The sequence below is a fragment of the Anomalospiza imberbis genome, unplaced genomic scaffold (genome assembly GCF_031753505.1).
Source record: "Anomalospiza imberbis isolate Cuckoo-Finch-1a 21T00152 unplaced genomic scaffold, ASM3175350v1 scaffold_90, whole genome shotgun sequence".
Taxonomy (NCBI): domain Eukaryota; kingdom Metazoa; phylum Chordata; class Aves; order Passeriformes; family Viduidae; genus Anomalospiza; species Anomalospiza imberbis.
The window spans coordinates 28,450-39,996 of record NW_027100521.1 but is presented as its reverse complement, the minus strand read 5'-3'; positions in this window follow the sequence as shown (position 1 = coordinate 39,996).

Below are 11,547 nucleotides of genomic sequence, written 5' to 3'. Positions count from 1 at the left end.
CAGCGGCGGCTTCGGCCGCGTCTTCGCGGCCACGCGGCTCTCGGACGGCGCCCCGGTGAGCGGCGGGGCCGGCGGCGGGCGGAGGAGGAGGAGGAGGAGGGAGAGGAGGGGGAGGAGGAGGAGGGGATAGAGGGGGTGGAGGAGGAGGAGGGATAGAAGGAAAAGGAGAAAGGGGAGGAGGAGGAGGAGGGGAACGGGAGGAGGAGGAGGAGGAGGAGGAGGAGGAGGAGGAGGGGGAGGGGGCTGGGGCAGGGCAGGGCGGGTGGCGAGCTCAGCCCGCTGCTGCTCTTGGCTTGCAGGTGGCCATCAAAAGGGTGCCAAGGAACCGCGTCCGGCACTGGGGCGAGCTGGTGAGTGAGCGGGGCCAGCGGCAGAAGCCGGGCCGTGCCGGGCGGGGATGAGCCGAGGCCCGGCAGGGTGGGAGCCACCAGGACACCTCGAGGGAGAGCAGGCGTGGGGCCAGCGCAGGGCACAGAGCACCCCGGGCTGGGTGAGGGGCTCCCGATCCCTGGCACGGCATCAGCCCCACTGATGGCATCGTGCTCCTCCCGCAGCCCGACGGCACCAGCGCACCCCTGGAGATCGTGCTGCTGGAGAAGGTGTCCACTGGCTTCCCTGGTGTCATCCAGCTGCTGGAGTGGCTTGAGCTCCCCAACGACATCTTGATCGTGCTGGAACGCCCAGAGCACTCTCAGGACTTGCACAATTTCATTCGGGCACGGGGGTTCCTGTCCGAGGAGGTGGCGCGGGATCTGTTCCGCCAGGTGCTGGAGGCCGTGCAGCACTGCACCAGCTGTGGAGTCCTGCACAGGGACATCAAACCAGGGAACATCCTGGTTGACCTGGCCACCGGGCAGGCCAAATTGATCGACTTTGGCTGTGGCACCTACCTGCAAGACACAGCCTACACTCGCTTTGCAGGTGAGCCCACGCAGGGGTGTGCTCTCGGTCCTGGCATCTCATGGCCCAACATCTCACAGCCCAAGCTGGCTGTGGCAGTGGGGATTCTCCCTTTTGCTGCCCTTCATGGCACTGAGATTTCAGCTGAGTTGCATTTGAGCAGGGCTGGGTGGGGAGCCAGCTTCCAGCCCTGCTGGCAGCCTTTGCCCACCACTCTGGGCAGGACTGAGGCTGGGGCTGGGGCAGCCAGCCCAACAAAAACACGGGTGGGTGGGGGTAGCAGAAAGGGGGGCCGTAACCTGTGTCCCAGCCGGTTTGGTGTGCAGGTGAGAAAGGGCTTGGACTGCTCCACTCACCTGGTTTGTTTTGGATTCATGATGTTTTTGGGCAGTGCAGGCAGGGAGGATGAAGGCATGGTTTTCCCAAGCACTGGGTGGGTTTTTCCTCCTCATGGTCGGGCCTTGCCAGGACTTCTGCTGCCCTCTTCCAACCCCAGTGGCTTCTTTTCCAACCCCAAGTCTGTACACAAGTCCCAGGTGCTGGCGAGAGGGCGGCGGTCACCCCGTGTGCCACTGGGGCAGCCCCCACACGCCCAGGGATGCTGGGGCCAGGCTCTGGGAGCAGCAGCATCCCCCTGATGAACCCCATCTGTATTCCACAGGAACACCGTCATACAGCCCCCCGGAATGGATCCACTTTGGATTTTACTATGGCAAGCCAGCTACCATCTGGTCCCTGGGCATCCTGCTGCACCAGATGGTCTGCGGGGAGCACCCTTTCAGGAGGAGCCAGAACATCAGCTGGGACCATCAGCTCTCGCTGCCACGACGGCTCTCTCAAGGTGGATCCTCATCTCTGGCCACGGGGGCAATGCCAGTGCTGGGAGACAGCAGCAGCTCGTGAGCATCCCGCTCTGGCAGCTGCTGAGGAGGTGGCACATGTCCCGCTCTCCTGCTCTCCTCCAAAACAGGGAATTGATGGGGAAGTTTAGGCCCAGCTCTGAGCACATCCAGCATGGCCTGGGCACGGGAATAGTGGGCCAAAGCCAACAGGAGCCTTCTCCAACTGACCGGCGGGTTCTGGTTTCTCTGCCCAGAGTGCCAAGATGTGATCAGGCGGTGTTTATCCATGCTGCACTCGGACAGGCCCTCGTTAGAAGAGCTGTTCTGTGATCCCTGGCTGCAGGATATTGATCGGCCCTAGAAGAAGGGAGAGAGCCACAGGCACACTTTGATGCAAGGCCCTGGTAAGTTACAGCTCCACACATGCCTTGGCAATCAGAAGCAAAGGAACCCAGACATTTTGTCCTGCCTGTGTCACTGCCCAGGGGTCATCAGATGGGGACACGCAGCCCTTGTGCTGGAGCTGAGCTGCTCTGCCCAGCACTGGTGGCCGCCATCCGAGCTGGTTTGCTTGTCTGGTTCCCTGACAGCTCTGGGCCCTGGGCAGAACCCTGACAGCCTGGGCTCACCCCCAGGGAAGGAGAAGGAGCCCCTGGAGGAGCTGTACCAGGTGGGGCTGCTGCTGCTGGGGACAGCAAGGATGACATCAAGGATGACATCCTCTTCCTCCACCTGGCCACCGGCAGCTGAGGATGATGGACTTCGATTCCTGCACCTTCTCCAAAGCCAGGCTCCACAGGGAATTAGCAGGTGAGTCCACAGGCAGGGGGATGCTCCCAGATTTGGGCATTGCACAGCCTGGCCAGGAACCAAAGGTTCCCCCTTTGCTGGGGTGGATGCAGCTGATCCTTCAGTCGGCTGCCAGGCTGCTTTTGGCAGGGCTGGGGGATGGGCTGGGGTGGTGATGAAATGGGAGTGGGCTCCTGGCCCTGCCAACAGCCCCCAGCACCCACCGTGCCCCGGGCTGGGGCTGGGGCAGCCAGCCTAACACAAACAAACCCCCATGGTGGGAGCAGAGGTGGGACTCCAGAACTTGTGCAGGGGCTGCTTTGCTCTGCAGGCAAGGAAGGGCTTGGGTGCTCCACTGCCCCTGTTTGCTTTGGGATCACCGTTATTTTGGGGGGCAGTGCAGGGGGGAAGGGAGAAAGCCTGGGCTTCCCTCACCTGTGGGTGGGTTTTTCCCTGGCATGCAGGGGTTGGGCCTTCCTCAAGTCCCTGACAGTAATATGATTTTTGACCTTTTTTCTTGTTCCCCTTTTTGTCTGTAATCTATTTTCAATAATTTGTTGTGTGTTTTCCTAGAGGAAGCGTTCCAGGTGGGGTCCAGTCTGTATGGGGAAGTGCTTGGGAGCAGCTGTGGCGTGGATGGGCCGTGCCCTTGGAGAAGGCTGAGGACATCGTTTGGGACCAGCTTTTCTTCCAGCAGGGGATGGCGTCAGGTGGGTCCCGTCTGCTTGGCATGGTGGGATCAGAGCTTTGGGGAGATGGCAGCGAGCACAGGAGCATCCTGCTCTGGGCAGCTGCTGAGGGCTGGATGTGCCGTGGCCGGCTGCAGGCTGGGCACATGTCCTGCCCTCCTGCTCTGCTCCCAAAGGCAGCAGGGATGGGCAGCTCTGGGCACAGCTCTGGGCACAGCCAGCATGGCCTGGGCACCGCGGGCGGCTGGGACAAGGGGACAGGAGCCTTCAGCTGATGGGCGCTTTCTGGTTTCTCTCCTTGCAGCCGGGCTCTGCGGGTGCTGAGGCTGCTCTGGGCTCTGCCAGGGCTCTGCTGGAGCTCAGCAGCGGGCCGCAATCAGCCAAAGAAGAAATGGGGTGACCTGCAGCACAGACCTGCTGGAGCATTTCAGCCACACAGTTCAAGTGTGCAGAGTGTACACCTCCCAGGGAAAACATGACACCACCCCAAAATAAACTTGTTCAATAGCTTCTGAAATGAAATCAATCTGGGATGACCCCAAATGACATTTTGCAGCTTGCTCAAGCTGTAGCTCAGTCTTTCTCTGAACAGTTCTCTCCTCCACCTGCCTTGTACTTCCCAACTGCTCCCTCTTTTCCCCCAGTGAGTTCCCAGCCCATGGAAGTCTCCATCACACTGTTGCCTTCCTTGGTGCCCCTCACCATGAGGAAGGCTGAGCCCCAGGCTTAGGGACTCATCCTGTCACTGGCTGAGGAGCAGCAATGTCTCAGAGGTCCAGTGGGATTTTAGTGTCATTCAGAGCTGCTCTCCAGCCCTCAGCTCTCCTCACTGCTCAGTTCCCACTCCCTTGTCCTCGTCCTTGTAGCAGGATGAGCTCTGTGAATCCCCTTGAGCCTCCCCACTCTTCCCAGCGCACGCACCCACCTCAGTTAGGCTGAAGCTGCAGCTTCTCTGTCTCCTCTGGCACACCAGTCCAGTCCCCTGTGCGGGGAGCCCCAGCCCCAGAGCACAGCACTCAGCAGTGCACTCCGGGCTGGAGCAGCTGCCCTGCAGCCCTGGCTTGGCTCTTTGTGGCAAGGGGATGCTCCCTGTTTGCAGCTGTCCCTGCAGGATGGCCCCAGGGCAGAGCCCAGCCGGGCTCCCACTGCAGTCTCTGCAGCTTGGGGCAGACAGTGGTCCCAGAGCTGAGATTCACGGGGAGCACACGGAGCTGTGGCTTGCAGTCAGTGTTGGCAAATGTTGTGTTCTCATCTCCTGCAGCCTGTGGGAAAAGCCACCTGTGCTGCCAGGCCTGTGTGTGCCAGGCCTGTGCGTGCCAGGGGCTCTTGGATGTCTCTGTACCCATGGACAGAAGGCTCTGTGTGTGCCATGGGCTCTTGGATGTCTCTGTATCCATGGACAGAAAGCTCTGTGTGTGCCAGGGGCTCTTGGATGTCTCTGTACCCATGGACAGAAGGCCCTGTCTGTGCCAGGGCTTCCATAATGTCTCTGTACCCATGGGTATGGAATAGCATGGACACTGAAAGTGTCAGTCCCATTGCTTGCACACTCCTTCCTTTGTATACAAGACACATCCATGCACACCCCCATGTACAGATATATTAAAACGTCAGGGAGGGACAGAGATTTCCCACAGAGCTCTAACTTGGGCATAACTCACCTTTTAGCCAGTGGCCAGGGGATTTTTTTCCCAGCTCTGTGTGAGAAGGTGTCCAGGAGCTGAAGGTGTCCAGGAGCCGCTGCTCCATTGCACTCTTGGAGGAAGCTCTTGGCTGGTTCCAAGCGCTGAAAGGCATGCAGGGCAGAGAGGAGGCCACACCAAACACTGCTCCTGTTTCCACAGCCTCCCCTCTCCGTGTCCCAGAAGGAATTGGATGGACTGTGTTCTTCTCCCCGAGTTGTCTGGTTCAGCACGAGCAGCTGAGCACCAGGAGCTGAAGGAGCTGAAGCCTCAGGCCACAAGAGCTGGGCCTGAGGAGACTTTGTGAGCAAATGAATGCTGCTAACATGGACCTGGCTGAATGCAGCAGATGGAATCATGGAATTGTTATGTGTATTTTAGGTAATTCGTGCTTGTGAGAAATAGATGTATGAAATATGTTATATTGGTAAGAAATATTCTGTAAGTTTTTTTAAGCACCCCACCAAGGACGGGTAGGTTGTTTCACAGTATTTCAAACCCGCAGCTGGCAGCAGGGAGAAAAGGACCTAATTTGCAAACGAATGGACGTGGCCAGCTCGGAGATGGGTGCTTTTCTGCACTGGTGGGTTCCTTTGTCTCCCTGGTGCTACACTGCAGCTCCTGGCATGTAGATGTTAGCAAAAAGGATTCTCTTTGAGGAAAGATCTAATACTCAGATCCTTTGGCATTCATCATTTTTCAAGTATCTTATGTTACATTTTACATATTTGTCGTGGTTTGACATGGAAGTGAATTTTTTCAGGAAGTTGGGTCAAACCAATCAGTGGTCAGGTTTGGATATTGGCACACTATTTTGAATTCTTCTGATGAAAAGCACCTACTTGGCTGCAGGCTCTTTACTGCCAAGCTCTCAGCAGGGTGGCTGGCTGGAGGTTTGCTTTGTCCCTCATCAGCTTCAAGGAGAAACCATCTCACCACCACAGTGACTGCTCAATGTCCCAGTGCAGAATTTTTAAAACACGGGGCTTCTGTTCCCCTCCTATTCTCCAGCATTAGCCAAGGTATTTCAGAATGTTTGTACTGATTTGCTGAATCCTTCTGGACATTTAGAAAGTAAAACATTACTGAACTGCTTTGCTGGCTGCTTTTGTTTTATTGGTAGCTGCACATTTGAGCTGGTAAAACGGTTTGCTGTTGCTATTCTAAAATTTGTTCACTAACCTATCATGCTATTCTATATGCTAATCTTTTTGTTTCTCTCTTCATTCTCTTTCCCTCACGCATCTCCATTCTCATCTTTTTCTCATTTTATGAGCTAATTCCCTTTCTCTAATTCCCTTTTTCTGCGTCAAATCCCATATATAACAAAGTGTCCGAGATTTTACTCTGCAAGTTGTTGTATGTAATAAACTTCTGTATATCTTATCCAGCTGAACACAATGGCACCACTTACACGCCCTAAGTGACATGTACATGTTTGGAACGCCCAACGAGAAACACGCTGTAAGTAGTTGAGAGTGAGATAACCAGAACCATCAGGGAGATACATCTGAATACCGAACTCCAGGAGCACGATCGATTGGACGGGTTCTGTTCAACTTGCCACAGTGAAGGAACTCCACATGAATAGGTGCAGCCCAGAAAAGAAGAAAGAGACTTTGCCTCAGCAAGAAAAACCATATATAAATCACTTGGACAGAACAGTCGGGGTGAACATAGGGGACCCTATGCTGCAGTGGTCAAACCTGTGTCTCACCAGCGCCGATCCCGGGCTCGGCACTGACCTTTATTGATAGTGGCTTTTCGTTGTTATTCTCTAAATTTATATTTGGACAATTTAATAAATTTTCTTTAATTAATAAATTAGAGCATTCATTTATAACAATCTTGAATCCATCTATAGCATACTAAAAATCCTAAAGCTTAAATTTCTTACCCATGTGACATACTAAACTCCTCTCTACAATCTCTACAATCTATTTCACACTTTTGTGGTTTCTAGTTTACCTTGAGGCTTTGTTAGTTTTCTCCATGAATGAGGGTCAAAGTCAGTGCTCCCCTGGGGGTCAGGACACCCCAGAGCAGACAGAGAAATCCTCCCGGTGTCCTGGGTTTCCACAACATCCCTTCCTCCTTTATTCATTATACACAATTCACAAAGTTCTATTGTGACATTTGGGTCTTGGCCAGTCCTTTTCTGTAGGGTATTCAGTGTCACAGTGAGCAGCCAAAGGTGACATATTAGCATTGTCAGCCTTATTTCACATTATCAATGTTATAAACGCCAATCACTTGGTTTTCAAAATTTTAAAAGTTTAATAATAATAAAATGGTTATAAAAATAGTAATACAATTAGAGTAATGAAAATTTCGGACTATTACAAGACAATAAAAAGCAAAGAATTACAGACGTCCGGATGCTCTCGGGCACTTAAGCCCAATAAGCATGCCTTGTGAACAAAGGAATAATCTTTAAAATCACTAGCCTGTTGCATATTCATACATCTCATACATGATGCATAAATTCCTTGCAAATTAAGAACTTTTCTGGTTTTCGTCAACTTCTTCCCCTTAATCCTGGTGGTTCCATAAAGACAGAGAGAAGGTGGAAGAATGTTTGTCTTTTCCGATAAGGAGGCAGTAATTCTTTATGGGCCCCCATCATTGTCATCTCTGTGTGAAGAGTTTCTTCATTATCTCATCTCTTGCTTGAGTTAGTAAAAAAACCCCCACATACATAGGCTCTATTTTAACTACAAAACTACATTTACCATCCTATTAAAATGTTAATACAGCACTTCTAATCAATATAACATAATACATATAGTATTCAATTTAATATTTGCGAAAAGCCAATCATAAAATATGCATTTTTCACAATCAAATTTAATTCTATCTGAAAAAAATGTATAATCATGTTCTATTTTTATATAACTGTTATTAATGATGATAATAATAATAATATTATTTTTCACTTGCACAAATGAACCTGAGCTCAAGTTTTAACCTTCCTCTGTCCCTCCATGTGGGAGCATTCCAAAAGCAATTCTTCCTTCTGTTGGTGCTGTTTCCAATGTGCCATTTACAAACTTCACCCACATATTCCCAAACCCACAATTCTTTGCCTTCTTCCACATGCAATTTTTGGATGCATTTGAAGACATCCAGGGGTTCAGCCTCTTTTAACAGAGTGCCCCACTGCTCACAGGGTGCTCTGACCTCAGCCCACTCCAGAGCCAGGGAACTCCAGGGAAGGGCTTCCCATCTGGGAATTTCTGATGGGACTGATTCCTCACATTTACATTTAAAAAGTGACATTTTGTTGTGATCTGGCCAGACTGTGCCAGTTTTGTTTCCCCAGTGGGCAGGGTCAGCACCAAAGACACAGACACCAACTGAAGGACTCAGTGTCATTGACTGTAGCTCAAAGCAGCAAAGAATCACAAAAGGAGCAGCTCAGCAATGCACCCAGCCATCAGCACCAGAGATTGCAGCAGTGATTAAGAAAGATCCAGCAGCAGTTACCCTCAGGCTTTACCATGCCCCAGATCCACACAGCAGCTGGGGAAGCTGTCCCAGCCAAGGGCTGCAGAGCCACTCCTGGACACTGGGAATTCCTGCAGGTGCCTCCAGCCACAGGTGAGGCTCCAGCCTCGCTGGGAGAGGGCCCAGCTCTGACAGTGCTGAATGAACAAACTGACAGCGCTGCTGGTGCGGGAACATCTGGTTTCATCCTCCTCCTGGGTTCCTCCCAAAGCCTGGCCAGGGCCCAAGAGGAACCAAGGGAGGTGACTTTGCCCATTCAGCCCCAGACAAGGCCAGATGTCAGATTTCATGGCCTTGTCTGGCTTCTAAACACAGAAAGGTCAATCCATGTTTCACTAATGAGTGGATACATCTATCACAGTGCTAATGACCATGCATATTTCATTAGTGAGCAGATACAAAGATAACCTTTGGTTGGAAGGTTCATCCAGAGGCCACCTTTGGCTCAGGGCCTCACTCAGGGCTGTTGTCCAGGCCTTGGCACTTCAGGGACGTGGTTTAGTGCTGGGCTCGACACTGCTGGGTGACCGGCTGGACTGGATGAGCTCAGAGGTCTTTTCCAACAGAAAGGATTCTGTGATTCCATGATTCCATCTGCTGCATTCAGCCAGGTCCATGTTAGCAGCATTCATTTGCTCAGAAAGTCTCCTCAGGCCCAGCTCTTGAGGCCTGAGGCTTCAGCTCCTTCAGCTCCTGGTGCTCAGCTGCTCGTGCTGAACCGGACGACTCGGGGAGAAGAACACAGTCCATCCAATTCCTTCTGGGACACGGAGAGGGGAGGCTGTGGAAACAGGAGCAGTGTTTGCTGTGGCCTCCTCTCTGCCCTGCACACCTTTCAGCGCTTTGAACCAGCCAAGAGCTTTCTCCAAGAGTGCAATGGAGCAGCTGTTCCTGCTGCTGGGTCTGGCTCTCTCCAGTCTCTGACCTTGCCTGCTTTTGTCCCTCTTGCTGTGCCCTCTGCTCCCCCAGGGCTCGGTGGCTGCTGCCCAGGACTGTGGGACTGGCGCAGATCCAGGGGTCGAGACCCTCCTTTCTCTGCCCTTGGAGCTGCCTGGGCGCAGCAGCCTTTTCCATCTGGAAGCTCCCCATGGACAGGGAGTCCCCAGCTCTGTTCCTTGCACAACATCCAGGAGCCCAGGGCTGCCATCTCAAGTCCCTGCTGGCCCTGGGGGCTCCCAGGTGCCTCAGGCTGCTGTGACACCGCTGCACACGGGAGGGAAGAGTGGCAGGGGTTGTGCTGAAAGTCAGCTCCACGTGCTGCTGCTGCTGGGGGTCATTTGTCCAGGCCTGCCCCAGAGTCAGGGATCAGATCCAGGTCCTGCTGGTGCTCCCTCGGGATCAGCCCCAGTTTGGGTGTTGCTGTCTGGGCCAGCAGAAGCGGTGGCTGCAGCAGCGGGTGCTGACCGTGCCCCAGTCCCTGGGGCTGGAGGGGTCCCTGGGCTGGGGCTGGGAGGGAGCTGCTCCAGCCCGGAGTGCACTGCTGAGTGCTGTGCTCTGGGGCTGGGGCTCCCCGCACAGGGGACTGGACTGGTGTGCCAGAGGAGACAGAGAAGCTGCAGCTTCAGCCTAACTGAGGTGGGTGCGTGGGCTGGGAAGAGTGGGGAGGCTCAAGGGGATTCACAGAGCTCCTCCTGCTACAAGGACGAGGACAAGGGAGTGGGAACTCAGCAGTGAGGAGAGCTGAGGGCTGGAGAGCAGCTCTGAATGACACTAAAATCCCACTGGACCTCTGAGACATTGCTGCTCCTCAGCCAGTGACAGGATGAGTCCCTAAGCCTGGGGCTCAGCCTTCCTCGTGGTGAGGGGCACCAAGGAAGGCAACAGTGTGATGGAGACTTCCATGGGCTGGGAACTCACTGGGGGAAAAGAGGGAGCAGTTGGGAAGTACAAGGCAGGTGGAGGAGAGAACTGTTCAGAGAAAGACTGAGCTACAGCTTGAGCAAGCTGCAAAATGTCATTTGGGGTCATCCCAGATTGATTTCATTTCAGAAGCTATTGAACAAGTTTATTTTGGGGTGGTGTCATGTTTTCCCTGGGAGGCGTACACTCTGCACACTTGAGCTGTGTTGCTGAAATGCTCCAGCAGGTCTGTGCTGCAGGTCACCCCATTTCTTCTTTGGCTGATTGCGGCCCGGTGCTGAGCTCCAGCAGAGCCCTGGCAGAGCCCAGAGCAGCCTCAGCACCCGCAGAGCCCGGCTGCAAGGAAAGAAACCAGAAAGCGCCCATCAGCTGAAGGCTCCTGTCCCCTTGTCCCAGCCGCCTGCGGTGCCCAGGCCATGCTGGCCGTGCCCAGAGCTGTGCCCAGAGCTGCCCATCCCTGCTGCCTTTGGGAGCAGAGCAGGAGGGCAGGACATGTGCCCAGCCTGCAGCCGGCCACGGCACATCCAGCCCTCAGCAGCTGCCCAGAGCAGGATGCTCCTGTGCTCGCTGCCATCTCCCCAAAGCTCTGATCCCACCATGCCAAGCAGACGGGACCCACCTGATGCCATCCCCTGCTGGAAGAAAAGCTGGTCCCAAACCATGTCCTCATCCTTCTCCAAGGGCACGGCCCATCCACGCCACAGCTGCTCCCAAGCACTTCCCCATCCAGACTGGACCCAGCTAGAACGCTTCCTCTAGAAAAACACACAACAAATTATTGAAAATAGATTACATACAAAAAGGGGAATAAGAAAAAAGGTCAAAAATCATATTACTGTCAGGGACTTGAGGAAGGCCCAACCCCTGCATGCTAGGGAAAAACCCACCCACAGGTGAGGGAAGCCCAGGCTCTCTCCCTTCCCCCCTGCACTGCCCCCCAAAATAACGGTGATCCCAAAGCAAACAGGGGCAGTGGAGCAGCCCAAGCCCTTCCTTGTCTGTAAAGCAAAGCAGCCCCTGCACAGGTTCTGGAGTCCCACCTCTGCTCCCACCATGGGGGTTTGTTTGTGTCGGGCTGGCTGCCCCAGCCCCAGCCCTGGGCAGGGTGGGTGCTGGGGCTGTTGGCAGGGCCAGGAGCCCACTCCCATTTCATCACCACCCCAGCCCATCCCCCCAGCCCTGCCAAGAGCAGCCTGGCAGCCGACTGAAGGATCAGCTGCATCCACCCCAGCAAAGGGGGAACCTTTGGTTCCTGGCCAGGCTGTGCAATGCCCAAAT